Source organism: Schistocerca cancellata, chromosome 9, assembly GCF_023864275.1.
Source record: "Schistocerca cancellata isolate TAMUIC-IGC-003103 chromosome 9, iqSchCanc2.1, whole genome shotgun sequence".
Lineage (NCBI taxonomy): Eukaryota > Metazoa > Arthropoda > Insecta > Orthoptera > Acrididae > Schistocerca > Schistocerca cancellata.
The window spans coordinates 305,849,348-305,875,589 of record NC_064634.1 but is presented as its reverse complement, the minus strand read 5'-3'; the positions used below and the strand labels follow the sequence as shown (position 1 = coordinate 305,875,589).

General features: G+C 45.6%; 1 protein-coding gene and 1 pseudogene across 1 annotated transcript in view; one reads left to right on the top strand and one right to left on the bottom strand.

Moving 5' to 3' along the window:
- The window catches only part of LOC126101037 (prolactin-releasing peptide receptor-like), a 990,136-nt gene that overhangs the window by 685,449 nt on the left and 278,445 nt on the right, over positions 1-26,242 (top strand). The gene's annotated exons all lie outside the window — the stretch shown is intronic.
- On the bottom strand, positions 24,316-24,433 carry LOC126102404 (5S ribosomal RNA; annotated as a pseudogene).

Here is a 26,242-nt window from a genome sequence, read left to right as displayed (position 1 = left end):
GGTGACACGTACGTAAGCATCCTGTCTGATCACCTGCATCCATTCAGGTCTATTGAGAATTCCAACGGACTTGGGCAATTCCAGCAGGACAACGCGACACCGCACACTTCCAGAATTGCTACTGAGTGCTTCACGAATTCTCTTCTGAATTTTAAACACTTCCGCTGGCCACCGAACTCCTCAGATATGTACATTGATGGGCATATCTCGGATACCTTGCAATCTGCTGTTCAGAAGAGACCATCACCCCCTCATACTTAACAGATTTATAGGCAGCCCTGCAGGATTGATGTGTCAGTTCCCTCCAGCACTACTTCAGACGTTAGTGAAGTCCACGCCACGTCGTGTTGCGGCACTTCAGCGTGCTCAAGGGTCCCTACACGATATTACACAGGTGTACCGTTTCTTAGGGTCTTCTGTGTACGTTTGTGGCCTCTTCTTAAGGAGGAAGTCGCTGAAGTCAGCCCGGAAATGCCCTTCACTTAGACCGCCTACGCACTCTTGTTTCAAGGCGCAATAAATCTCAACTTTCTCTTCCACGTGCAACACTCTCATGCTTGCCGTTATATCCACCAACGAATGCTGCTCGTTCTTGAGATGCTATGCTAAAGCTGCCGAGCCGTTCTCTCTGTCATCTCGCTCTTTAAATTTAGCTATAAAATTCAGTCCAGCCTGCCCTACGTATCTCGCTTCACAATCCTGATGTTTTACTTCACACAATCCCGATTTCCTCATCCAGTTCTCATCTGTGCTGATCTTATGCCGTACTTAAATTAGGGGACGGAAGTGTCTAAAGGGTATTTCTGGGCACACTTTAGCAGTATACTCCTTAAGAGATAGCCACAAACATATTTTACCTAATGACATAATATTTTCGCATGCCGTTTCCGTTCAGATTGCTGCGTAGAGCGTAGAGGCGTAGAGCGTAGAGGCGTACAATGGGCTAGTAACAGTTAGGCATTCCCAAAGATTTTATGATAGACAGTAATATCGTTGGTGCTGAGCATTAGGCTTTAAGTAAATATCATCGGTGGTAAGTGATAGCAGAAGCATGTGATATTTGATGTTTTGTGGTTTAAGTAGACAATGCACATGTTCAGATTGTTTTTAAGTCGTGACGAGGCCTAAAGGCATAAAAAAATTTTACGGTTGGTACTCTCACTGCGCATAGTAGACGACCAGTTGAGATACGATTGTTGACACTTGCATAAAGCAGAATCTATGAAACAACGATTTGCACACAGTAACGTTTCTGGAATCAACTGGCTTGTCCATTGTCGCGACCTGAACCCAGGGAAACACAATTGGGATGAGTTATAACGTTCAGTTCGCTCGATACTCCAGCGTTCAACATCACCATCTTCTCTGGTTTCTGCTGTTGAGGATTACTGGGCTGCTACTCTTCTAAAGAAGAGTGTCCGCAGCAGCGTTCTAGCCGTCATAATCTTGAAGGATTGACACACCACTTATTCATGTGCACTCGTAGATGTCCTTATACTTTCGATCGGGTAGTGTAAAAAGTCTCACGCCACACCGATGTCGTAAGAACATATCTATTGAGAGACATTAGGCGTTGAAAATCTGCATTGCAGTGCCGCTGCTACCTGCAGATTTTGGATTGTTTGTGTGCAACAATTGGGGCAATTGGGAGGGTAGTGGTAATCCATAATTACAGTGGTCAATTAATTTAGATTGGTAATGTGGTGGGGTGTGAGTAACACCGAAATCAGGTTTTTTATCGGGATGTAAGAAATTTTACTTCATCCAAATACTGCCAAAAACATCTTTATTAAATCATGACAACATACATCAATTGCAAAATCTTATGATTTTCCATAAAAACATTACTTTCTTAAAACATAAAAACTTCGTTATTTTCAAAGTAATAGTCACATTTTCAAAAAAAAAAGAACTAATAAGTAAATTGCCTTGCTTTTAGTTGTAATGTGCAGGTTTTTTGCCTCATATACTACATGTAAGAATGCAGAGTCTCACGGCGGTAAACCTGAATAAAACTTCGCACCTTAGCCGCGGGACATGTCTGTATATAACAAGTAGCTTTGAACGTGCAGTCCGCAAGCTCCCAAATAAAACAGTGTATGAAATACGACGTGACACGAACCCTTTTCTCACGGATGTAAAGTTACCATCAACCAGTCTGACCAAGGCTGAGCACAATTGTCTGCAAACACTACGTAATGACGAAAGCATTGTGGTCCTTCCTGCTGATAAGGGAAATGTAGCCGTAGTAATGGAATACGCAGACTCTGATACAAAAATATGGACAAGGATACTTATCGGAAAATCCCCCGCTACCCAACATTGAGATTGAAATTCTAAATACGCCTTTAGTTGGAAATAAGTGAATGTTGTGTTCGCATTGTGAACACTATACCACATAGCGCGCATTATGTAGTTGGAACCCGACCTGTAACGAAAGGTGCTATTACTCACCAAGGTCTTAGACTTCAGAATAGCTTCCATCAATGTACTTAAAATTCTCCAGTGAGGTAGGAAGGGAACCTCTGTCTTAGAATAGACAACAACTATTCTCTGTAATTGAATTTATTGGTATTACTTTTGCACATGTTGGGTTATTACAATGCACGAGAGCAATCTCAGGTATCGCCTGTTCCTGGTGTTAAATTTCTCAAATAACATAAAATGTAAAACATCAATAATATTGCAAAATTCAGCATAGTTAATTATTTTAACTTAGAGAAAGACTCTCTGGTGAAACACTATTCTAATGTCGAGCTGAACAATGTTTCCGGCTCTAACAAATTTTATTCTTTCCCCACAAATTTTAGCCAAACATGGCCATCTATCGCTCAAAGGAAACACTTTAATTTCGGAAAATACTACAAAGAGGACAGGTCTTCCTACTTTCAGCTTCGTGTCGCTGGAGAAAAAAGTGGCTTGTGATTACGACATTTACATTTAATGGCGTGCTGCGATCTTTACCTTGTGTTGCACAGTGTCTTCGCTTGGCTGCTGCCATGTGTCGTCGGATCTGTAAATCTATCAGAAATCTGTACTGAGCCTGGCGTATTCTACATCAGCATAATTTACTACGTTTTTGTCAAGCGACAAACGTTAACTTCACCGTTGTCTGCTTTTAATCGCTAAGCACACGCGCAAAGCTGGCGCGCCGTGTCTTACTTTCCCCTCGCTATGCTTGCAAGAATTTAACTATATTGGCTCTATTCGTTCCCCGCTTAGGAGATTTACGAACAGAATTCAGCCAACTGCATTTGGGTGCTGAGCTAAAACGTGTGAACACTAATATATCTCCTTTTCCTGTCTCCACGTCAGAGAGGGAAGCCCTCCGATCACACTCGAAGACGTCTCAAGGTTAAGTATCCGTCGCGCTGGGCGGTTACGCGTCTCGTCAGCCTAGCTTCCCTTCCCTCCACCGTGGGGTTGGACACTGGATGGAACAGCCTATGGCAGTCGAACTTTAATTTCTAGTAGCCATGGCTGCCCAATCAACAAATGGCATAATAACTACATTGTCGTATAATAAACTGGCTTTCAAGTGAACAGCCAGGTCTGTTAACCCCTTTATTAACACTCCATGATCCACAAGACTGTTACGTCCTCACTCGCCGCTCAAGTGATATACTGTTCTTCCCCCAGCTCTCCACCGTGCCCGCCACCTGCGCTAGACCTTGACTAGGCTGCGGCTCTGCAGGCCATTATACCACAAAGTGGCTAACAAAAACTGACTTCCCATCCTGTTTCTACCTAACTTAAGCATGCAAATTTATGTAAGGGAGTTTCTCTCACCTCTCTCAATAGCATGTGTATTAAATTTCAAACAAGTGAAATACACGTGCAAAAACCCGTTCCGTGTTGCCAAACCAGAGTATGGCAACAATGTAAACGACACGTAAAACTAACGCACCTGGCATGTAAGGTGTCCAAAATCCCAACGCCTTACAACATGAAAAATTTCTGAACATCTCAAGCTCTTTTAGGTGGAAGACAGTGCGATCAAGAATTTACTACAGTCACGTAAACCACCTAAAGCTTATGCTTCACTGAAGATCCACAAGAACAAAACGTCATTCCGCTTCATCGTATCCACCATTAGTTCACCAACATGCAAGCTGGCGAATTACTTGGCCTATCTCCCGCTCCACATGTGGGTCAGTGCGAAAATCATATCACCACTTCAGCTGATTTTATCAACCGAATTAACCCTCTTCGACTCAGTTTTGTTGTGGTGGCGGGCTGGAAGAGCAGCGAGGAAGACTCCTTGGGCCGGCCGTAGTGGCCATGCGGTTCTAGGCGCTTCAGTCTGGAACCGCACGACCGCTACGGTCGCAGGTTCGAATCCTGCCTCGGGCATGGATGTGTGTGATGTCCTTAGGTTAGTTAGGTTTAATTAGTTCTAAGTTCTAGGGGACTGATGACCTAAGATGTTAAGTCCCATAGTGCTCAGAGCCATTTGAACCATTTCAGCCAAGACTCCTTGACGTGTACTCAGGCCGGATCCGCTGGTGGCGTGCACGCTTGGTTGGAGTTGTGAGGAGCTCCTTGCGATGGTTATGAAGATCGTCGCCCACCGATCCTGGACACTAAAGTTCAGTGCTCATTTAACCTACTATCAAGCTTCAACTGCTATCTCGTCTCATTGTTTTACGAATGTGCCTGTCATAGACTATTTGGACCTAGTCTCCCACTTCTTTGTAAAACGGCCGGTATTACGATCAGACTGACAGAGCTGCAACGTTAGAACATTAGCTCAAGCTGTTGCAAACCTCTCCATGGAAAATTTTGAGGATACTGACTGAGACACGGGCCCTTCCTCGTCGTCCTCGTTTGCCGTAATTAAAACCTATTTCTTGGCCACAGAACCAACAAAAAATCCACCCACGCCATCAGCCATCATCACCCAACAAAGAGCGCACTGGTTTCCAAACATGGATGCGTTGCCCACGGATGATATCAGATGCTGATTACCTGCCCCATCAGCTGAGCTACCTACCCAAGGGCTTCAAGAACAAAGACGTCTATCAAATAAAGGAAGTAATTTAAAGCTAAACAAAATAATACCGTCGACGAGGAGCAGAAAAACAAACTTACATTTTTGACATTCTCTATGTCGGACAAGATAGGTACACTACTGGCCATTAAAATTGCTGCACCAAGAAGAAATGCAGATGATAAACGGGTATTCATTGGACAAATATATTATACTAGAACTGATATGTGATTACATATTCACGCAATTTCAGTGCATAAATCCTGAGAAATCAGTACCCAGAACAACCACCTCTAGCCGTAATAACGGCCTTGATACGCCTGGGCAAGGAATCAAACAGAGCTTGGATGACGTCTACAGGTGCAGCTGCCCGTGCAGCTTCAACACGATACCACAGTTCATCAAGAGTAGTGACTGGCGTATTGTGACGAGCCAGTTGCTCTGCCACCATTGACCAGACGTTTTCTATTGGTGAAAGATCTGGAGAATGTGCTGGCTAGGGCAGCAGTCGAACATTTTCCGTATCCAGAAAGGCCCGTGCAGGACGTGCAACATGCGGTTGTGCATTATCCTGCTGAAATGTAGGGTTTCGCAGGGATCGAATGAAGGGTAGAGACATGGGTCGTAACACATCTGAAATGTAACGTCCACTGTTCAAAGTGCCGTCAATGCGAACAAGAGGTGCCCGAGACATGTAACCAATGGCACTTTATACCATCTCGCCGGGTGATACGCCAGTATGGCGATGACGAATACACGCTTCCAATGTGCGTTCACTGCGATGTCGCCGAACACGGATGCGACCATCATGATGCTGTACACAGAACCTAGATTCATCCGAAAAAATGACATTTTCCCATTCGTGCACCCGGGTTCGTCATTAAGTACACCATCGCAGGCGCTCCTGTCTGTGATGCAGCGTCAAGGGTACCCGCAGCCATGGTCTCCGAGATGATAGTCCATGCCGCTGCAAACGTCGTCGAACTGTTCGTGCAGATGGTTGTTGTTTTGCAAACTTTCCCATCTGTTGGCTCAGGGATCGAGACGTGGCTGCACGATCCGTTACAGCCATGCGGATAAGATGCCTGTCACAATCCGACCTTTATCAAAGTCGGAAACGTGATGGTACGCATTTCTCTTCCTTATACGAGGCATCACAACAACGTTTTACCAGATATTGCCGATCAACTGTTGTCTGTGTATGAGAAATCGATTGGAAACTTTCCTCATGTCAACACATTGTAGGTGTCGCCACCGGCGCCAACCATGTGTGAATGCTGTGAAAAGCTAATCATTTGCATATCACAGCATCTTCTTCCTGTCGGTTAAATTTCGCGACTGTAGCGCGTCATCTTCGTGGTGTAGCAATTTTAATGGGCAGTAGTGTAGCTTGCTGAAGCGACATAAGAGCAAATTGATCTTCAGGCTTCAACCAAAAACTCCGTCAATTACTGAGACCATTAACAGGCGCAGCAGGTCTAACAACGCATAACGTCTACAGGATACCTTGCGTGTGTGGCCAGTCTTACGTCGGACAAACAGTACGCACTGTGGAACAAAGCAGGAAGAAGGATCAGAGATTTTATCGCCTAAGCTACGCCGAGAAATTTGCTTTAGCTGAGCGTGCTTCAGAAAACGGACACCGTATAAAACTTGGCGAAACACCCGTCATGGCTCACATTAACGGCTTCTGCGATTATGTAATTAAGGAAGTCAGTGAAATAAAAATTATCGACAACACTCCAAATAAAGAAGGTGGCCTGCAGCTCAGCAGGGCGTGGGATCCAGCCATCGTGCGGCTGAAGCGGGCGCGTCGAACGCCGAGTCAACTAAGACCATACATAGCGATGCCGCGGGTACCAGTGATGGATGCCACGGCCGGTAGCTAGTGTATATAAGGAGCGTACCAACAGTCCACTGACGGTCATAACACTTGACTATGGCCAGGGAATGCTTGGCCGAAAACTTGTGTAATTTGGATCACTTGACGCAGCTGGAAACATGTAAGACGTTTAATGATCCTATCTTTGGATCTGGGGCACATTATGCACATGATTTGTAATAATATTTTTGTGGTGTCACCGCCAGACACCACACTTGCTAGGTGGTAGCTTTAAATCGGCCGCGGTCTATTAGTACATGTCGGACCCGCGTGTCGCCACTGTCAGTAATTGCAGACCGTGCGCCACCACACGGCAGGTCTTGAGAGACGTACTAGGACTCGCCCCAGTTGTACGACGACTTTGCTAGCGACTACACTGACGAAGCCTTTCTCTCATTTGCCGAGAGACAGTTAGAATAGCCTTCAGCTAAGTCCATGGCTACGACCTAGCAAGGCGCCATTAACCATATCTAGAGAGAGTCTCACTTGTATCAAGAATGCTGTATACAAATGATGGATTAAAGTTAAGTATTACAGCAGCTACGTACTTTTCTTTATAGCATTCATTACGTATCCTGTTTCAGACCTCACGCCAGCAGGCGTGTGTAAACGCGTGCATTTCGGCTACTTCCGAGTGGCGTGGCTGTCTTGCTACGCCACAACAATTTTTATGGGCAATTTCACTGGAGCACGGAAAATTAAAATATCAATTTCAATAATAACGGGAAAGAAATTTAAATACACCAGGGAAATTTCTTAAGTCTAATTTATTTGATATGTAACGGTTGAAAGCTACTTAAACTCAGTTCTAAATGCCGAGAATTCTTCCGGGTTGTATGGCCGTGGTCCATGGAACGCTTCTATCCCTGACGTTTCGTCCAAAGTAGGTTGGACATCGTCAGAGGTGCTCCTGGTTGTGCTGAGACTTTCCGACTGACGAATCGGACGTCGAAGAACGGCGTAAATAGCGTGGAAAGTGGGCGTGATTGCAGAGATAAACCTTGTCAAGGATAAAATATAACTATCGGTCATAGAACCTCAAAGACAGAAACTTCTCATCGATTCCGTAGCGCCACTGTCCATATGTCGCTGAGTGTCATAGCTTCTTCTTTTCTGTTAAAATTATCCCCATTTTTATATATTTCGATGGCTTCTCTATATATCCGTGGATAATAGTTAGTCATAGTACATAAAACTTCAATATCCGAAAATTTCACTACGTGATCACCCGACTGAAGAGTGTGTTCCACCACGGCTGACTTGTCTGTTTCCCCTAGTCGACAAAGACCTTTATGTTCCTTCGACCGTGTATTCACATTTCTCTTTTTAGTTCCAATGTAGACTCTACCAGATGTACACGGAATCTATATAGAGAAGCCATCGAAATAAATAAACATGGGGATAATTTTAACAGAAAAGAAGAAGCTATGAAACTCGGAGATATATGGACTGTGGCGCTACAGAATCGATGAGAAGTTATCTTTGACGCACTATAATCGATAGTTATATTTTATCCTTGACAAGGTTTATCTCAGCAGTAACGTGAAATCCAGACCACGCCCGCTTTCCACTGTATTTAGGCCGGTGTTTGACGTCAGACTCGTCAGTCGGCAAGACTCAGCACAACCAGGAGCACCTCCGAAGATGTCCAACGTAGCTTTGGACGAAACGTCAGGGATAGAAGAGTTTCATGGACCACGGCCATACAACCCGGAAGAATTCTCGACAGCTGAAACATCCGGTCGTGAAAGCCTTCATTGTATGATGAGTTATAAATACTCAACTCATAGACTGTGAGTGACAGAATCAATATTGCAATGTGAACTTATTACATCTTTGAAAACAGAGAGACTCCACTACCGTGGTTGGTGTGTGATAAACCCCAGCAACGAAAACCGCGCCATTCTTTCTCAACAAAAGAAGCTAAACTGACGTCAACTGTAATAATCTCTTCTAGAGACTGTAAAAGTAACCTACCAATGTGTTGAAGTACAATCTGAGTACCATCTCATGACAAACTTAGAAACACATCGTGCGGGGTGCGTGAAGCCGCAGCCCAGCAACAGTGTTATCTCAGACTTTAAACAACCGTTTGCACAAAATCAGTTTTGGCTCCAGGTCTCTATCACGGACACCGACACAAACTTCGCAGCTCCGTGATTCGCTAAGAAGATGGACAGAGGAACACCTGTAATGTAAGCTGTGTCAGTGAGTGCAGCATCTGTATATTGCCTAAAGATCGTCGAGGAACTGTGCAGAGGAGGCCGGGAATGCAGTCTTAAGAGTTCATCAAGCAGCTCTATCAGTAATATTTTAGGCCGAACTGGTGCCAGACACCTGACGTTATAACAGAGGATACTTTGAGGCCGGTCGCGGTGGCAGAGCGGTTCTAGGTGCTTCAGTCCGGAGCCGCGCGACTGCTACGGTCGCAGGCTCGAATCCTGCCTCGGGCATGGATGTGTGTGATGTCCTTAGGTTAGTTAGGTTTAAGTAGTTCCAAATTCTAGGGGACTGATGACTTCAGATGTTAAGTCCCATAGTGCTCAGAGCCATTTTAACCATTTTATACTTTGTGGAATACGTAGAACAAAGATATGTTATCTCAACCTACTGTCTATCCATGCAATTCTGATCACTCTTGAACACGGTCCTCCAAGAATGGATCCTGCCAGAATGGATCCCGTTGCTCATGCTTGAGACCGGTTGAAACCTACATTCCGTCATCACAGGAACTATCCACACACACACACACACACACACACACACACACACACTCCCTAAAGAGAGACCTCGTCGATGTTTGGGACAGCTTATCCACACCTCGACCAGCTTGTGGGCAGCAAGAAGGATACAAAGTCGTTCAAGTAAAATGTTACCAACGCTACGAATTCTCCATACATACACCAGCGTCACCAGTCTACAGATTAAGGCCAACTCATCTGACAATGCCTCTTCTTTCATTCACTCGTAGTGCGCTCATGCAGTCATGCTGATTGTACAGTACTTTTTTGATCAGTGAAGGTCATGAAATTTGGAAAGAGAATTTAAATCCATGGTAAATAAATAAAAAATATGGTTTGCCAGTGACATTGTAATTATGTCAGGGAAGTATTTGGGAAAACAGTTGAACAGGATGGAGAGTAGCCTGAAGAGTATAAGATGAACATCAACAAAAGTAAAATAAGGGTAATGAAGTGTAATAGAATTAAATCAGGCAACGCTGAGGAAATTATATGAATTTTGCCGTTAAGGTGGTAATATAAAACAGATCATGACCGAAGTAGAGAAATATATAAAACAAGCTGCGACATCGTCGCGAACAAAACAGTGACGCATATATAGAAGAAATTTTCTTTACTTTACGTCTAGGGTCACAAAATGTTTTGTCAACAGTTTACCGGTTTCGGTCTGTAATGACCATCTTCAGATCTGATTTATAAAAACAGTGTCCTAATGTCCTGCAGCTATAGTGGCATCGTCAAATGTTAAATGTAGAATCAGCACTAGCATCGTCAAATATATAAAAATAACAGCATATGCGCGAGTCATGTTGTCAGCACTACTACTGTTCAGAACTACTGCTGACAACAAAACTGCTGCTGACAACATGGCTCTTGCATATGCTGTTATTTATATATATTTGACGATGCTGGTGCTGATTTTGCATTTAACATTTGACGATGCCACTATGGCTGCAGGATATTTGGACATTGTTTTTATAAAACAGATCACAAGATGGTCATTATAGACCGAAACCGGTAATCTGTTGACAAAAAATTTTGTGACCATAGACGTTAGGTAAAGGAAACTTAGAATATATAAAATGTAGACTGGCTATAACGCTAAAAGCGTTTCTGAAAAAGAGGAATTTGGGAAGTCTTTTCTAAATGAATTTGTCTGACGTTTAGCCTTGTACAAAAGTGAAACGTGGACGGTAAGCATCTTTGATAAAAAGAGAGTAGAATTTTTTAAAATGTGGTACTATAGGAAAATGCTGAAAATTAGTTGGATGGCTAGAACAACAAATGGTGCGTTACTGAATCACATTGGGTAAAACGAAATTTATGGCATAACTTGACAGGAACAAGGGATTGGTTGATAGAACACATCCTGAGGGATCAAGGAATTGTCGCTTTGGTAATGGAAGGAATTTCATGGGGTAAAATTATAGAGAGAGGCCAAGGTTTAAATACGGTAAGCAGGTTGAAATCGATGTAGTTTGCAGAACATAAGCAGAGATGCAGAGCTTTGCACAGGATAGATTAGCGTGGACAGCTGCATCCAACCAGTCTTCGGACAGAAGATCACAAGAGTCAACAATGCAATGAAGAATTATATGACAAAGCGAAAGTTGCTGAAATCACAAAAAGAATACTCAGTTATTGAATACTGGAGTACAGCCTGGATACAAAGATAACTGTGGGTAGATGCAGTGTTTAAATCGAACTTGTTTACTCCGATATTGGAGCAATATTAGTGAAAATGGCGAGCAGATGGTACTGGTCCGTTCGCAGGTCAGTGGTCGTTACCATAGCAAAGTGCCTCTTGGCTGAAGCTGAGAACAGCAAAGCGAGGCTACGGCTACTGTAATCTGATCACGCACCGACTATTCCGTGTTACTTCAATCGAGACCAAACAGCAAACCAGTATGGCTGCAGCAGCAGTGCAAAAAGGCAACGTCAGCTCCTTGTGCGCGACGCCGGGGGCTCCTCGATTACGGAAAGATACCGAGCCAAGGACCAGAATGTTTCCCGCCCGTTCATCTGGTCGGGCCCTCGAACAGCGAAACAGTTCAGTGATATGTGAAGATAAGTTTCAAAGAACATAAGTTCTTATGTACACTTCACGTATAGTCAATTACTAGAAATAGAGGGGGTAGGGGGACGAACATGTTAAGCAATTTGTCGTCAAGAGAAAAAAGTTTGTATAAATATAAGCACTTTCAAACAATTTTAGTTTTTATCTTAATGTATTCTAACATACCTCCACTTTTTCTACTGGCTACTGATGGCGGAGACTTGCCATGAGTACGTGCAAGTGATAATTCGCGCAGTGGATATTTTAACGCTACAGAAGTCGCTCTGACACTTGTAATATTTCTGGCTTATTCAGCCATCATATTAGGCTCCAGGAAGCTATTCCCAGGGCAGTGGAGATGCAAGAAGCATAGAGATGACGCAGTGTGGGATGAGGTACCGGTGACAGATGTTAGATTCGGTACCATTCCCGTGAGAAAGACCGCCTGCATGATGCTGCTGCTCTGTGATTGGTTGCTGTGTTCGGCGGTAGGGCGCCAAAACGTTAAACTTTAATTTTTTTTCTTTGCTAAACTTTAGTTGCTTTTATTAATTAAACCTGTCATCCAAATTACTTCATTTTTTTAAATAAACATCACTCAACAGCCAGCTAACAATCAGTCATTTCAAAATTATTAAAATCAAAGTATTACTAAAACAAAAGACTGACGATATTACTGCCGATGCACTTCGGTGGCGTTCGGGTCACGCCTTGCTGGCTTAGCGCGCGAAGTGTCTCGGGCAGTCCGGCTCTCCAGTTCTGACCGTTCCAGTAGACAGACATGTAGTCTGTTATAGCAGTATTTGTTTCATGCAATTTTTTTTGCTACAATTCCGACCGTCGCTAGGTACAGACATGTTGTCTGTCATAGTAGTATTTGATTCATGTAATTTTATTCTCCACTTCTGACGGTTCCAGTTTTCTGCGCTGGGGACATCATCATCATGAAGACAGCAGGTTAGTGAAGTGTACAAGTTTATGTATTCCACACAGCGCAGTGGAAACAACTAGGCACCTCACGTGTACTGCATGCACACTACAAATATGCTCAGTGACACGTCATCTGCAGTAATGCAGAAGAGGTAAAGAAGGATGAAAGTATTAAAACTATCTCACTTTTATTCCTTTTTTCTTGCCGTACACTTATACTACCCCCAGCAGGAGTACTTTATTCTCATTAATTATGTGAATTTGAGCCAGATCGCTGGTCGATCGTCAGCGATCGGCTTGTTATCTTTGGCGCGTCCCCGGTATGAGCATCTTTGCGTTTTCGGCTGGGGCGCGCGGGACGGCGAGAGGCAGTCGGTTTGGGGCGGCCGGTCAGACTAGCGGAGTTGTGGCTCGGGCGTAAGCACATGCGTGATGTCTGTTACGCTGGGGCTGTTTGCTAATGGTGAAACTCTTGCGGCGGTTACCGGTTGCCTGGAAGGCATTTCGTATAAACTGTGCCAAGCCTCTCAGTGAGAGAGGAGTCCGGATTTGGTGTTGGCCTAGATATTTGTACAAACTGAGGTGCCTGTGTGAGAAGCACGGCGTGGACCTGTTGGTTGCTTCGTCCTTCTGGCAGCAAGCGCAAGCGGATGTTCGGCCGGAATGTCTACAGTTTGTGGTGAGCATAGTGTGGACAAATTCTCGTAGGATGTGCTCCAAGCCTGACTCTTAGTCTGTGTTATTTGTGGGTGTCGACCCCTTGTCTGTTACTGCTTCCGGGTGTCCTGTAAGATTTCACAGCAAAACTGTGTTTTTGTGGCATTCTGTGTTTCTCGCTCAGCCTCCGCCTAGAAAGGGGAAAGATTTGGAATTCCTTAATGCTATAATTTAAACATATATAAAGAAAATGTACTTTCAGAATAAGCGCCTGTTTCTTTGGGACACTGCAGTTCAAACTGGAGTGGCGTAGTGTTAATGAGTATTGTTAATCGTGAAATGAAGTGTATTTAATGTCTTGCTGTTTTCTGGGGCACGCAGCTGTGTTATTGAACTCATTTTGAAGTGTTCTGCCGGGTGAATGACTGCTGCCTACCTGTTTCCTAATTTTAGCCTGCGGATACGACAGAATGACAGGATAAGCCAACAAAATCCAGTCCCCCTCTTAAGGACTTTAAGTTATAATATGTACACAAGAGACAAGATTAAATGGTACAGGAAAATACTATCTACTAAAGGATAAATTCCGTGATTTTAACACATTTATTCATCATAAACACAGTTTAAAGTAACTAAATAATGATTACAAAACTCATGTTCTCCCTGTATTAATACTGGCCCTTAAACTGTCTGGTTCTGCCCTATAATGTACTCGCGATCTGTGATTAGGCGCGGAGTAACTGACTTCCCCACGCCCGGGTTCCCGGGTTCGATTCCCGGCGGGCTCAGGGATTTTCTCTGCCTCGTGATGACTGGGTGTTGTGTGACGTCCTTAGGTTAGTTATCTTTAAGTCGTTCTAAGTTCTAGGGACTGATGACCATAGATGTTAAGTCCCATAGTGCTCAGAGCCATTTGAACCATTTGAACTGACTTCCCCCGTTGTACTAAATAGCAAGAAGGGACTACTATCTCACTGAGTAGTGTGAAACCTTAGTGCAGCGGACTGAAAAACGTGATTCACTAACGTAGATTCACTTTCCTACACGCCGGTGCATAAGCAAGATAACCGTAATGATCAGAAGCTATAACCACAGAACTTCTCGCCTCAGCGAGATAATAGCAGAATTGTACTTCACCAAAATTACAGCCGAAGACGTCCGTCGACTGCCGTGGACCTCCAGGACGACTCTCCTGCTCCACGACCGCGCAACAACTCTTTTTCTCCTCCTCTCCTTTCGTTGCTCGTAGTCTTTTCTCCCCCTTAAATTTTGGTGGCGAATCATTTTTCTGAAAGGCGCTCGTTTCTGAACGCCGACCAATCGCAGTTTAGAATCCAGATCGAAGTTTCTGGAAGTTCTTTCCATGTCCGTAGGAAAGTACACGAATACCTGCTGCCATGTGTTTTTGGCCGACTAGGCCGCCTTCTCGCACCTGCCCGCCGGACACGCGTTCCCGTTTTGCAGGTGGTCCAGCTCACGGGCGGGTCCCGGGATTAGCACCGGAAGCGGCTGTGCCATCCTATTGTCATAAGTAATGTGTCAGCTTCCTGTATCCTTGCGTTCTACCACGATTTTCACAGCTCTGCTTGTTCTCCAGTTACCCAACATGCAGACATTATACAATAAATTAAGTGTACTAGGCGATGTCAATCACATACATGTTTTTAATAAGCAAGCACAAACCTGTCTTTTCTATTATTGAAGCGGCTTGCTCTTATCGTATTTGATGTAAACGTGGTTTGTAAGATGTAAAATAACGCCAATTCTTGAACTTCTTTTTTTTTGTAATAAATACACCCTCATTCCTTTACGTGCTTCATGATCCCAAAAGCAAACCTTGTGATGTTTCTCTTACTACCTCTTCGGATTTCCCATCATATGATCAACTAATATAAGTTCTACAATGTGTGATGATCGTGTGTATACAATAAAATTGCAAGTTAATAATTGATGTGATTTCTGTTGGTGCAAGCAGTTTATCCGGCTTGTGTCTTATAAGAGTATGGTGTGCAGCCAAGCTCAGTTTTATTACTGCTGTTAGCACCAAATTTCTTATTGACGTTAAGTCCTACACAAATGCATGTCACGGAATGATCAGTACGACTGGTACATCCAGTTTGCGTTCAATCCTGCATTCAATATGAGCATGTTCTGAACATGGTTGTTACTTACAGCTGAAACTAGCTAATCATCCTTTTTTAATGTTTTTATGTAATTGCAATGCAGGCGTTAAATATTTTTAGAAATGCTTTTTAAATTTGAGCACACTACTTCTGAGACAGAAAAATATGAAAAGTAGCAGCCTGAACTTTAATTTTCACCGGTGTGATTCCCTACATTCCTTGATTTGACCTTTCCCTATTTTTCCTGCGAGTCGGGGTTATGTACCGTTTTAGTACAATAGTATGGGATCGAAAGCGTAACCGTTAACCCGAGTAACATGCATGCAGTGCAATTTATCTGGGTACCCCGCTCCATGCCGAGTCACGTGGCGTAGTTCGTTGGGTATGTCGACGAAAATGGCATTACACCAGCCAACGCAGATAATATGCCTGGATCAGACATAGGCGACCTTGTGTACCCTGAAATCTTCAGCAATTTCGTAACGATAAACTAAGATTGGCATAAGGATTTTAATTGTGAACAGAAATTGTATAAACTTCTAGCATGAGGCAGGAACATAGGTGTACCATGTATATTAGTAGTTGAAGAGAGGTATCATGTAGAATTTAATGTTAGGGCTGTCAAGACTATTGGAAGATGTAATCTGGAAAAATGTAACACTCAGGGAAACTAGTTAATAGGCACTGCTTAATTCGTTAAGATAGGTTTAATCCGTGGTGCAACTCGTAGAAATTAGAACAATGATAAAGAGTCGCAACGGTATTGTTTTGTTAGCTTTTACTGTCTTCACATCAAAAGGCAGAGAAAACGCTAAAATATTACGCGTGAGAGAGATGGTAATAAGACATATCATCAATTTAACCGCTCCAAGTGCCTCGACAAGAAATGTTCATGATAGCCGTACATCCATCAGAAAGAGCCGACCTAGCGAAAGAAGTGACATAGTGAGTAAGTTTATCAGATTTCAGTGGAAATGCAGAAGAAAAAGAATTAAAGATTCTTTTTTTTATATCCGACACGGGTGGGGCATATATATCGCATGTAGTCTAGGAATGATTAAGGAATACTTATAGGTTATTGTACAGTATTTGTGGGATGGCACCGTTTCTAGAGCTGGATGAATGGTAACGTAGACCAATCGAAGTGGCGTCATTAGATAAGTTTCTCAGGGCGACAGGAATTACTAAAGAATTGATAAAGAAGGATAGGAGTATTATCAGAGTTCAGATAGATTCCCCAGGCACGATGACTTGGAAACGCGATTACAGCAAGGGTATCATGCATCTGCTACTGTTGTAAATAACTTTTCCGAGTTGCTATGATATAAGAATATGGAACAAAAGGATGATGTGCAAACCGCATAGTTCACACAGCTCAATATCGCCAAACAATAGGGCAGTGCACGTACTGTTCTGTTTGGATAGGTCAATTTTGTTCAGGTTAGGATAGTATTTAGCCTTATTAATTACTAATAAGTAGCACGTTATTAGTGCAATACTGTAGAGTACATGAGGAGGAATAGATAAGAAAAAATAAATTGTAGGGCTGCGAAGCCATCTCGTTACCTAGCCCCTTCCACACAGTGAAGTCAAAAGCTGCTTACTAACAAGTAAACATTCGACAAATGATAAAATAAATTATGAACCGACACCTCTGTGTAGGTCAAAGTGGTAATGAAGTCAGGCAGAAGGTATAAATAATGCAAAGGAAAAATGGAAACAGTGAGCGGAGGTGGAAATGTGACGTGTAAATAATTCTAAATAAACCAGTGTCCTTGTTTCAGAAAATGGAGGTGTTTTTTTCCATAGAAGGAAGGAGTCGTAACAGCTTAAACCATAGATAGTGAAAGTGCCATATCCGGAACAACAGCGGCTGTGATCAACACCCCAGTGGCAGAAGCAACCCGCTTTTGTGCCATTACACATCCACGTGCCAATGACGTGAGGTGTTGACAAGCTACCAGGAAGCATCTGCAGTTTGTCAAACAGCTGCCTGACAACAGACAGACGTCGGTCACCAACGCTGTTCCATACTATTCTGCGATGACTCGTAAACGCCACCCTTCCCCAAAGTCAGAGATTAGTAGCTGCATTTCAACCCAGGTCCAGCTGAGTACGTCAGGATCGGCATGGCAGGGCTCCCTACTTCATCTTCATATACATGGACCCTGCATGTCAGCAGGAGACTCTTCAAGGTGGTGGAGGCTCAGTAATGGTGTGGGGCGTGTGCAGTTGGAGTGACATGGGACACCTGATACGTCTAGATACTACTCGGACAGGCGACACTTACGTAAGCATTCTGGCTGATCATCTGCATCCATTCATGTCCATTATGCATTCCGACGGACTTGGGCAATTCCAGCACAACAATGCGACACCCCACACTTCCCGAATTGCTCCAGAGTGGCTCCAGGAACACTGTTCTGAGTTTAAACACTTCCGCCGGCCCCCCCAGGGAGTTCACAACTCTTTTGTGGACACGTGCGTAGCGAGCACGGGACCCCGAGCTAATGTGGCCCTCCTTCCTTTCCGGGCTGCATACCTTCCCTTTCCTCATCCTTCCCCCTCCCCCATCTTCGCCCCCCCTCATCTCTGGCTCTTTCCTTCCCTTTCTCCCCCTCTGGGAGTATGGTTTGTGCCTACGTCCGGAGACGGACGCTCTAAACTGTTACAAATTCCTTGCTTTCTATACTTGCAAGTCTTCGTCCTTCCTCTGTCCTTCTCTTTCCCTTCCGATTCTCTCTGCACTTTTCACCGCTGCGGCGTTTGAGACCCCTCTTCATTCCTTTCCCTTTCTCTTTTTTACTCCCTATGCGTGTCTGAAGGCCGACCCACGCACTTCCATGCATAGCCGGTGACGGGATAACGCGTAATTCCCCGCCCCGGGTAGACAGGTAGGACACGTACGTACCCCCTGGTAACGGCCAGGCCCAGGGAGGGGTGATTACCTGAGCTGATACCTTCCGAAAGTGCCGATTGGTCCCTCCGTCCGTTTGTCGGGAGGTGTGACCTGAGGTGTGAACAATCACCTAAGGCGGGAGTGCCCTCAGTGAGGGCCCCCACAAGGGAGGAGCGCGCCATCGGAGACGCTGGTAATCATGGGGGATTCTTCCGCAATGGTTTCCTCACCTTCCACTATGTCTGCTCACAAACGTAAGTTCACTGAGTCTCAGCCACAGACAGTTCTTCCATCGTTGCCACAGTTCCTCGTTGTTTCTCGGTCTGACGAAGGTCACGACTTCTCCACGGTCAACCCTTTCATTATTCAGAAAGGTGTCTACGCAATTGCAGGTCCTGTAAAGTCTTGTTCCAGATTACGGAATGGCACCCTGTTGTTAGAAACAGTCAGTGCCCTCCAGGCACAAAAATTGCTGCGTACTTCTCTGCTCCACACCTTCCCTGTCCGTGTGGAACCGCACCGTACCATAAATTCCTCGCGTGGAGTCGTTTATACACGCTCCCTCGATGGATTGTCTGACGAAGAAATTCAGCACTACCTGTCTGACCAGGGCGTAACGGCTGTTCATAGAGTTATGAAAAGGGTTGACACGAACATCATTCCAACCCGCACTGTCTTCTTGACATCTGACAAAGTTCAACTCCCATCGAAAATCAAAGCAGGCTATAATTTCCGTTCGCCCTTATGTCCCAAACCCTACGCGTTGCTATCGGTGTCAGCGGTTCAATCACACCAGCCAGTCCTGTTCCAATCCGGCCAAATGTGTTACGTGTGGCAAGGATGCCCATGAGGGTGCTTGACCACCTCCATCCCCTCGCTGCATCAACTGTATGGGTGACCACGCTGCTTCCTCTCGAGATTGCCCCATTTTTAAAGACGAAAAGCTCATTCAGGAAATCAGAGTGAAGGAAAAGGTGTCAACCTTTGCTGCTCGAAAATTATTCGCCAGTCGAAAGCCCACTGTGCCTCAGACAGGAAAATACAGCACAGTCCTTGCCTCTCCTCGGCCAACAAAGGAGGCGGCCATGCAGAAATGTGATCTCACCTTTAGTGCCACAGTCGTCAGATCGGCCAGCGCAAAGATCGCCCGTTCAACCTCACCACTTTCGCCTGCCCACTCTATGGCTCACCCTTCATCGGGTTCTGCTAAATCTCGAGCCCAAAAGTCAGACACCAAGCCTTCCAAAAAAGAGCATACTCGTGAAGAGTTTTTACGTACCGCAACTTCCCAACCATCGGTTCCTCCTTCATCTAAACATCATACTTCTAAGAAGGCTACAAAGAAACCCAGTTCCTCTCCTTCTCCGCCAAGGCGTGTCCCATCTACAGCACCACCTGGCGGAAATCGCCCTCGGCCGTCTTCTGTGTCGCCGAGGCGCACTGCTGGTGGCCGGTCAACCGGCCGATCGCTGGTGGCAGGAGCTGCTCCTGACCAACCTATGGATCAGGATCTTCTGCCTTCGGCTGAATGCCATTCCATGCTGTCGGTCGCTAGCTCCGAGCAGTCTTTGAGTTGACAGCAACCTTGGTCACATTCCTCCATTTTCTGTTCACCCCATGTCCCTTATCCACTGGAATATCCGCGGCATTCGAGCCAATAGGGATGAATTGTCGATCCTCTTACGATCCTACTCGCCGGTCATCTTCTGTCTTCAGGAAACAAAGCTGCGTCCCCATGACCGCTTTGTTCTCCCTCATTTTCAGTCCGTCCGATATGATCTCCCCTCTGTTGAAGGCACTCCAGCCCATGGAGGACTCATGATTCTTCTCCATGATACTCTCCATTATCACCCAATCCCCTTAAACACTTCCTTCCAAGCTGTCGCCGTCCGTCTTTCCCTTTCCGGATACACGTTCTCTCTTTGTACTGTATACATTCCATCGTCCACACCAATGGCACGAGCTGATCTCCTTCATCTTCTTGGTCAGCTTCCACCCCCCTATTTGCTGGTTGGGGACTTCAATGCCCACCACCCGCTTTGGGGATCTCCACATCCTTGTCCACGTGGCTCACTATTGCTAGACGTCTTCCACCAAGCGGATCTAGTTTGCCTCAACACTGGGGTCCCTACATTTTTGTCTGCCTCCACGACAAATTTATCTCATTTGGACCTTGCGGTCGGTACTGTTCCGCTGGCTCGGCGCTTCGAATGGTTCGCCCTTGATGATACACACTCGAGTGACCACTTTCCATGTGTTCTTAGACTCCAGCCTCAACTGCCATATATGCGTCCGAGACGCTGGAAGTTTGCCCAGGCCGACTGGACACCTTTTTCGTCTCTAGCGACATTCGATGACCGTCACTTTCCCAGCGTTGACGATGAGGTCACACACGTTACCGACGTTATTCTTACAGCTGCGGAACGTTCAATACCACGCACCTCCGAATTGCCCCGGCACCCCCCAGTTCCTTGGTGGAACGAAGCATGCCGTGACGCAATACGTGAGCGGCGACGTGCTCTTCGCATTTTCCGTCACAATCCTACTTTGGCCAACTGTATCCGCTATAAGCAGCTCCGTGCGCGATGCCGTCGCGTCATCCGCGATAGCAAGAAGGCAAGCTGGAAATTCTTTATTAGCTCATTTAACACCTTCACTCCCTCCTCGGAAGTTTGGAGTCGGCTTCGACGGTTCTCAGGCGCGCCTAGTTTCTCCCCGGTCTCTGGGCTCACTGTTGCGCATGATACATTAGTGGACCCCGTCGCAATTTCTAACTCATTGGGTCAGCACTTTGCTGAGATTTCGAGCTCTTCCAATTACCCGCCAGCGTTTCTCCCGAAGAAACGTGCAGCGGAAGCGCGACCTCTTGCTTTCTCCTCTCCAAATCGCGAAAGCTACAATACTGTTTTCTCCATGCGGGAACTCCAACATGCACTCTCTTCTTCTCGCTCCTCCGCCCCAGGACCGGATGGTATCCACGTCCAAATGTTGCTGCAATTATCAACCCATAGTCTGCGTTACCTCCTTCGCCTTTATAATCGAATTTGGACCGACAGTACTTTTCCCCGACGATGGCAGGAAGCTGTCGTCGTTCCTATTCCGAAACCTGGAAAGGACAAACATCTCCCCTCTAGCTATCGCTCCATTTCTCTCACGAGTAGTGTCTGTAAGGTTTTGGAGCGTATGGTGAATTACCGTTTAGCTTGGTGGCTGGAATCCCGCAGTCTTTTAACACCTGCCCAATGCGGATTCCGAAAGCATCGTTCTGCAGTTGACCATCTTGTTGCTCTCTCCACTTATATCATGAACAATTTTCTCAGGAAACGCCAAACAGTAGCAATATTTTTTGATCTGGAGAGAGCATACGATACCTGTTGGAGGACAGGCATCCTCCACACACTGTTCTCTTGGGGCTTTCGAGGTCGGCTGCCCCTTTTTCTTCGCGAATTTATGGCAGAGCGCACATTTAGAGTGCGGGTGAACACTACTCTCTCCCGTACTTTCTCCCAAGAAAACGGGGTACCCCAGGGCTCCGTGCTGAGTGTTGTACTGTTTGCCATTGCCATCAATCCAGTTATGGATTGTCTCCTTCCTGATGTCTCGGGCTCCCTCTTTGTGGACGATTTTGCGATCTACTACAGCTCTCAACGGACCAGCCTTCTTGAACGACGTCTTCAGGGATGTCTCGATCGCCTCCACTCTTGGAGCATCGAAACCGGCTTCCGTTTTTCTCCCAGTAAGACCGTTTGTGTTAATTTTTGGCGACGTAAGGAGTTTCTTCCACCCTCCTTACATCTCGGACCTGTCAACCTTCCATTTTCAGACGTCGCTAAATTCTTGGGTCTTATGTTTGACAGAAAACTATGCTGGTCCTCCCACATTTCGTATCTTTCGGCTCGCTGTCTGCGATCCCTCAACACCCTCCGTGTCCTGAATGGTACCTCCTGGGGAGCGGACCGAGTGGTCCTTCTCCGCCTCTATCGCGCCTTAGTGCGCTCGAAATTGGACTATGGAAGCATAGTCTACTCCTCTGCTCGGCCGTCTATTCTTCGGCGTCTCGACTCTCTCCACCACCGTGGATTACGTTTAGTGTCTGGAGCTTTTTACACCAGCCCTGTGGAAAGCCTTTATGCTGAGACTGCTGAACGTCCGCTGTCCAATCGTCGAGCAGTCCTTCTGAGTCGTTATGCCAGCCATCTGTCTTCCATGCCTGCTCTTCCAGCCCATGATATATTTTTCGACGCCTCCTTTGATGTAGGGTATGCAGGCCGCCCCTCCTCCCTACTACCACCGGGAGTCCGCTTCCGTCAACTGCTCCATTCTCTTTCCTTCCGCTTTCCTAAAACCTTCTTGACAACTTGGGGTACAGCACCGCCTTGGCTCCGTCCCCGGATCTGCCTGCTCCGTGACCTTTGTCGATTTCCCAAGGATGATACCCCTTCACTTGTTTATCGTCGGGCATTTGCTGCTCTATGTGCACAAATGACGGAAGCCACATTTATTTACACCGATGGCTCGAAAACATCGTTAGGTGTAGGGAGTGCCTATGTTGTTGGCGACACCCCAAATCACTTTCGGCTTCCCGACCAGTGTTCGGTCTATACTGCAGAGCTTTACGCTGTTCTCCAGGCTGTCCACTACATCCGCCGCCATCAGCGGATACAGTACGTTATCTGCTCCGATTCTCTCAGCTCTCTCCTCAGTCTCCAAGCTCTTTACCCTGTGCACCCTCTGGTCCACCGGATTCAGGACTGTCTGCGCTTGCTCCACCTGGGGGGGGGGGGGGGGGGGGCGTCTCGGTGGCGTTCCTCTGGCTCCCGGGACACGTTGGTATCTGCGGAAATGAGGCGGCCGATATTGCAGCCAAGGCTGCAGTCTCTCTTCTTCGGCCAGCAATTCAATCGATTCCCGTCGCCGATCTCCGGAGCGTTTTATGTCGTCGTGTTGTTCATTTATGGCGCGCGCACTGGTCGACACTTCCCCAAAATAAATTGCGGGACGTCAAAACTCTTCCTTGTGCTTGGACCTCTTCCTCCCGACCGCGTCGTCGCGAGGAGGTAATTTTAGCTAGACTCCGGATAGGGCACTGTCTTTTTAGCCATCGACATCTTTTAAGCGGCGATCCTCCCCCACTCTGTCCCCACTGCTCTCAGTTGTGGACGGTAAGACACCTTTTAATTGAGTGCCCCTATTTTACTCCGTTACGCGCCCGTCTACAGCTGTCGCCTGATATATCGTCAATTTTAGCAGATGACACGCGATCGGCCGATCGCGTTCTAGAGTTCATTCGTGCCAGTGAAATGACGTCAGTCATTTGAAGTTTTTTTTTTTTTGGGACAACCTACCCCCTTCTGTAGTGAATTTTTAAGCCTTCCTTCTGCTTTTAATTTCTCCAATTTTATGACTTTCGTTCCCATTGCTGCTGGTTTCCGTTTTCGGTTTTTTACTGCTTCCTAAGTCACAGACCGGGCGCTAATGACCATAGCAGTTTTGCGCCCTAAAACCAAAACAAAAAAACAAAAAAAAACAAAAAAAACTTCCGCCGGCCATCAAACTCCCACGACATGAACATTGTTGAGCATATCTGGGATGCCTTGCAATGTGCTGTGCAGAAGAGATTTCCACCCATTCGACTCTTACGGGTTTATGGACTGCCCTGCAGGACTGATGGTGTCAGTTCCCTCCAGTACTACTTCAGACATCAGTCGAGTCCATGCCACGTCGTGTCGCGGCACTACCGGGTGCTTTTGGGGGCGCTGCACGATATTAGGCAGGTGTACCACTTTCGTTGGCTCTTCAGTGTATATGGTGGATTGCATATAAACGCACGTAATTCTACTGGTGGCCTAGTACGGTAAAAAGGCACTCGGTCTTCAGACCACGAGTCGCCTACCAAGACCATCCGACCGCCGTGACATCCTCAGCGGACGATGCGGATAAGAGGGACCCTGGTCAGCACACCGCTCTCCCGGTCGTTATGATGGTATTCCAGTAGCTCCTCAATTGGCATCACGAGGCTGAGTGCATCCCGAAAAAATGGCAACAGCGCATGACCGCCTGGATGGTCACCCATCCAAGTGCCGACCACATCCGACAGCGTTTAACTTCGGTGATCTCACGGGAACCGGTGTATCATCTGCGGCAAGGCCGTTGCCCGGCCGAGAACGGTGTACTGAACAATATTATCTTAGTACTGTCGTCATTTGCAGACTAATAACTATAGCCTTACAAATAGTTGTTTTTACGTTGGTTAGTACCTCCAAGTATATGTAGCAAGTGCAATCCTTTAAAGCTCATTTTCCCCTGGGCACCAAGTCAGCTGTTGAGCTGTGGATGTTGTTGTTGTTGTGGTCTTCAGTCCTGAGACTGGTTTGATGCAGCTCTCCATGCTACTCTATCCTGTGCAAGTTTCTTCATCTCCCAGTACCTACTGCAATCTACATCTTTCTGAATCTGCTTATTGTATTCATCTCTTGGTCTCCCCCTACGATTTTTACCCTCCACGCTGCCCTCCAGTACTAAATTGGTGATCCCTTGATGCCTCAGAACATGTCCTACCAACCGATCCCTTCTTCTGGTCAAGTTGTGCCACAAACTTCTCTTTTCCCCAATCCTATTCAATACTTCCTCATTAGTTATGTGATCTACCCATCTAATCTTCAGCATTCTTCTGTAGCACCACATTTCGAAAGCTTCTATTCTCTTCTTGTCCAAACTATTTACCGTCCATGTTTCACTTCCATACATGGCTACACTCCAAACAAATACTTTCAGAAATGACTTCCTGACACTTAAATCTATACTAGATGTTAACAAATTTCTCTTCTTCAGAAACGCTTTCCTTGCCATTGCCAGTCTACATTTTATATCCTCTCTACTTCGACCATCATCAGTTATTTTGCTCCCCAAATAGCAAAACTCCTTTACTACTTTAAGTGTCTCATTTCCTAATCTAATACCCTCAACATCACCCGACTTAATTCGACTACATTCCATTATCCTCGTTTTGCTTTTGTTGATGTTCATCTTATATCCTCGTTTCAAGACACCATCCATTCCGTTCAACTGCTCTTCCAAGTCCTTTGCTGTCTCTGACAGAATTACAATGTCATCGGCGAACCTCAAAGTTTTTATTTCTTCTCCATGGATTTTAAGACCTACTCCAAATTTTTCTTTTGTTTCCTTTACTGCTTGCTCAATATACAGATTGAATAACATCGGGGAGAGGCTACAACCCTGTCTTACTCCCTTCCCAACCACTGCTTCTCTTTCATGTCCCTCGACTCTTATAACTGCCATCTGGTTTCTGTACAAATTGTAAATAGCCTTTCGCTCCCTGTATTTTACCCCTGCCACCTTTAGAATTTGAAAGAGAGTATTCCAGTCAACATTGTCAAAAGCCTTCTCCAAGTCTACAAATGCTAGAAACGTAGGTTTGCCTTTCCTTAATCTTTCTTCTAAGATAAGTCGTAGGGTCAGTATTGCCTCACGTGTTCCAACATTTCTACGGAATCCAAACTGATCTTCCCCGAGGTCGGCTTCTACCAGTTTTTCCATTCGTCTGTAAAGAATTCTTGTTAGTATTTTGCAGCTGTGGCTTATTAAACTGATTGTTCGGTAATTTTCACATCTGTCAACACCCGCTTTCTTTGGGATTGGAATTATTATATTCTTCCTGAAGTCTGAGGGTACCTCGCCTGTTTCATACATCTTGCTCACCAGATGGTAGAGTTTTGTCAGGACTGGCTCTCCCAAGGCCGTCAGTAGTTCCAATGGAATGTTGTCTACTCCTGGGGCCTTGTTTCGACTCAGGTCTTTCAGTGCTCTGTCAAACTCTTCACGCAGTATCGTATCTCCCATTTCATCTTCATCTACATCCTCTTCCATTTCCATAATATTGTCCTCAAGTACATCACCCTTGTATAGACCCTCTATATACTCCTTCCACCTTTCTGCTTTCCCTT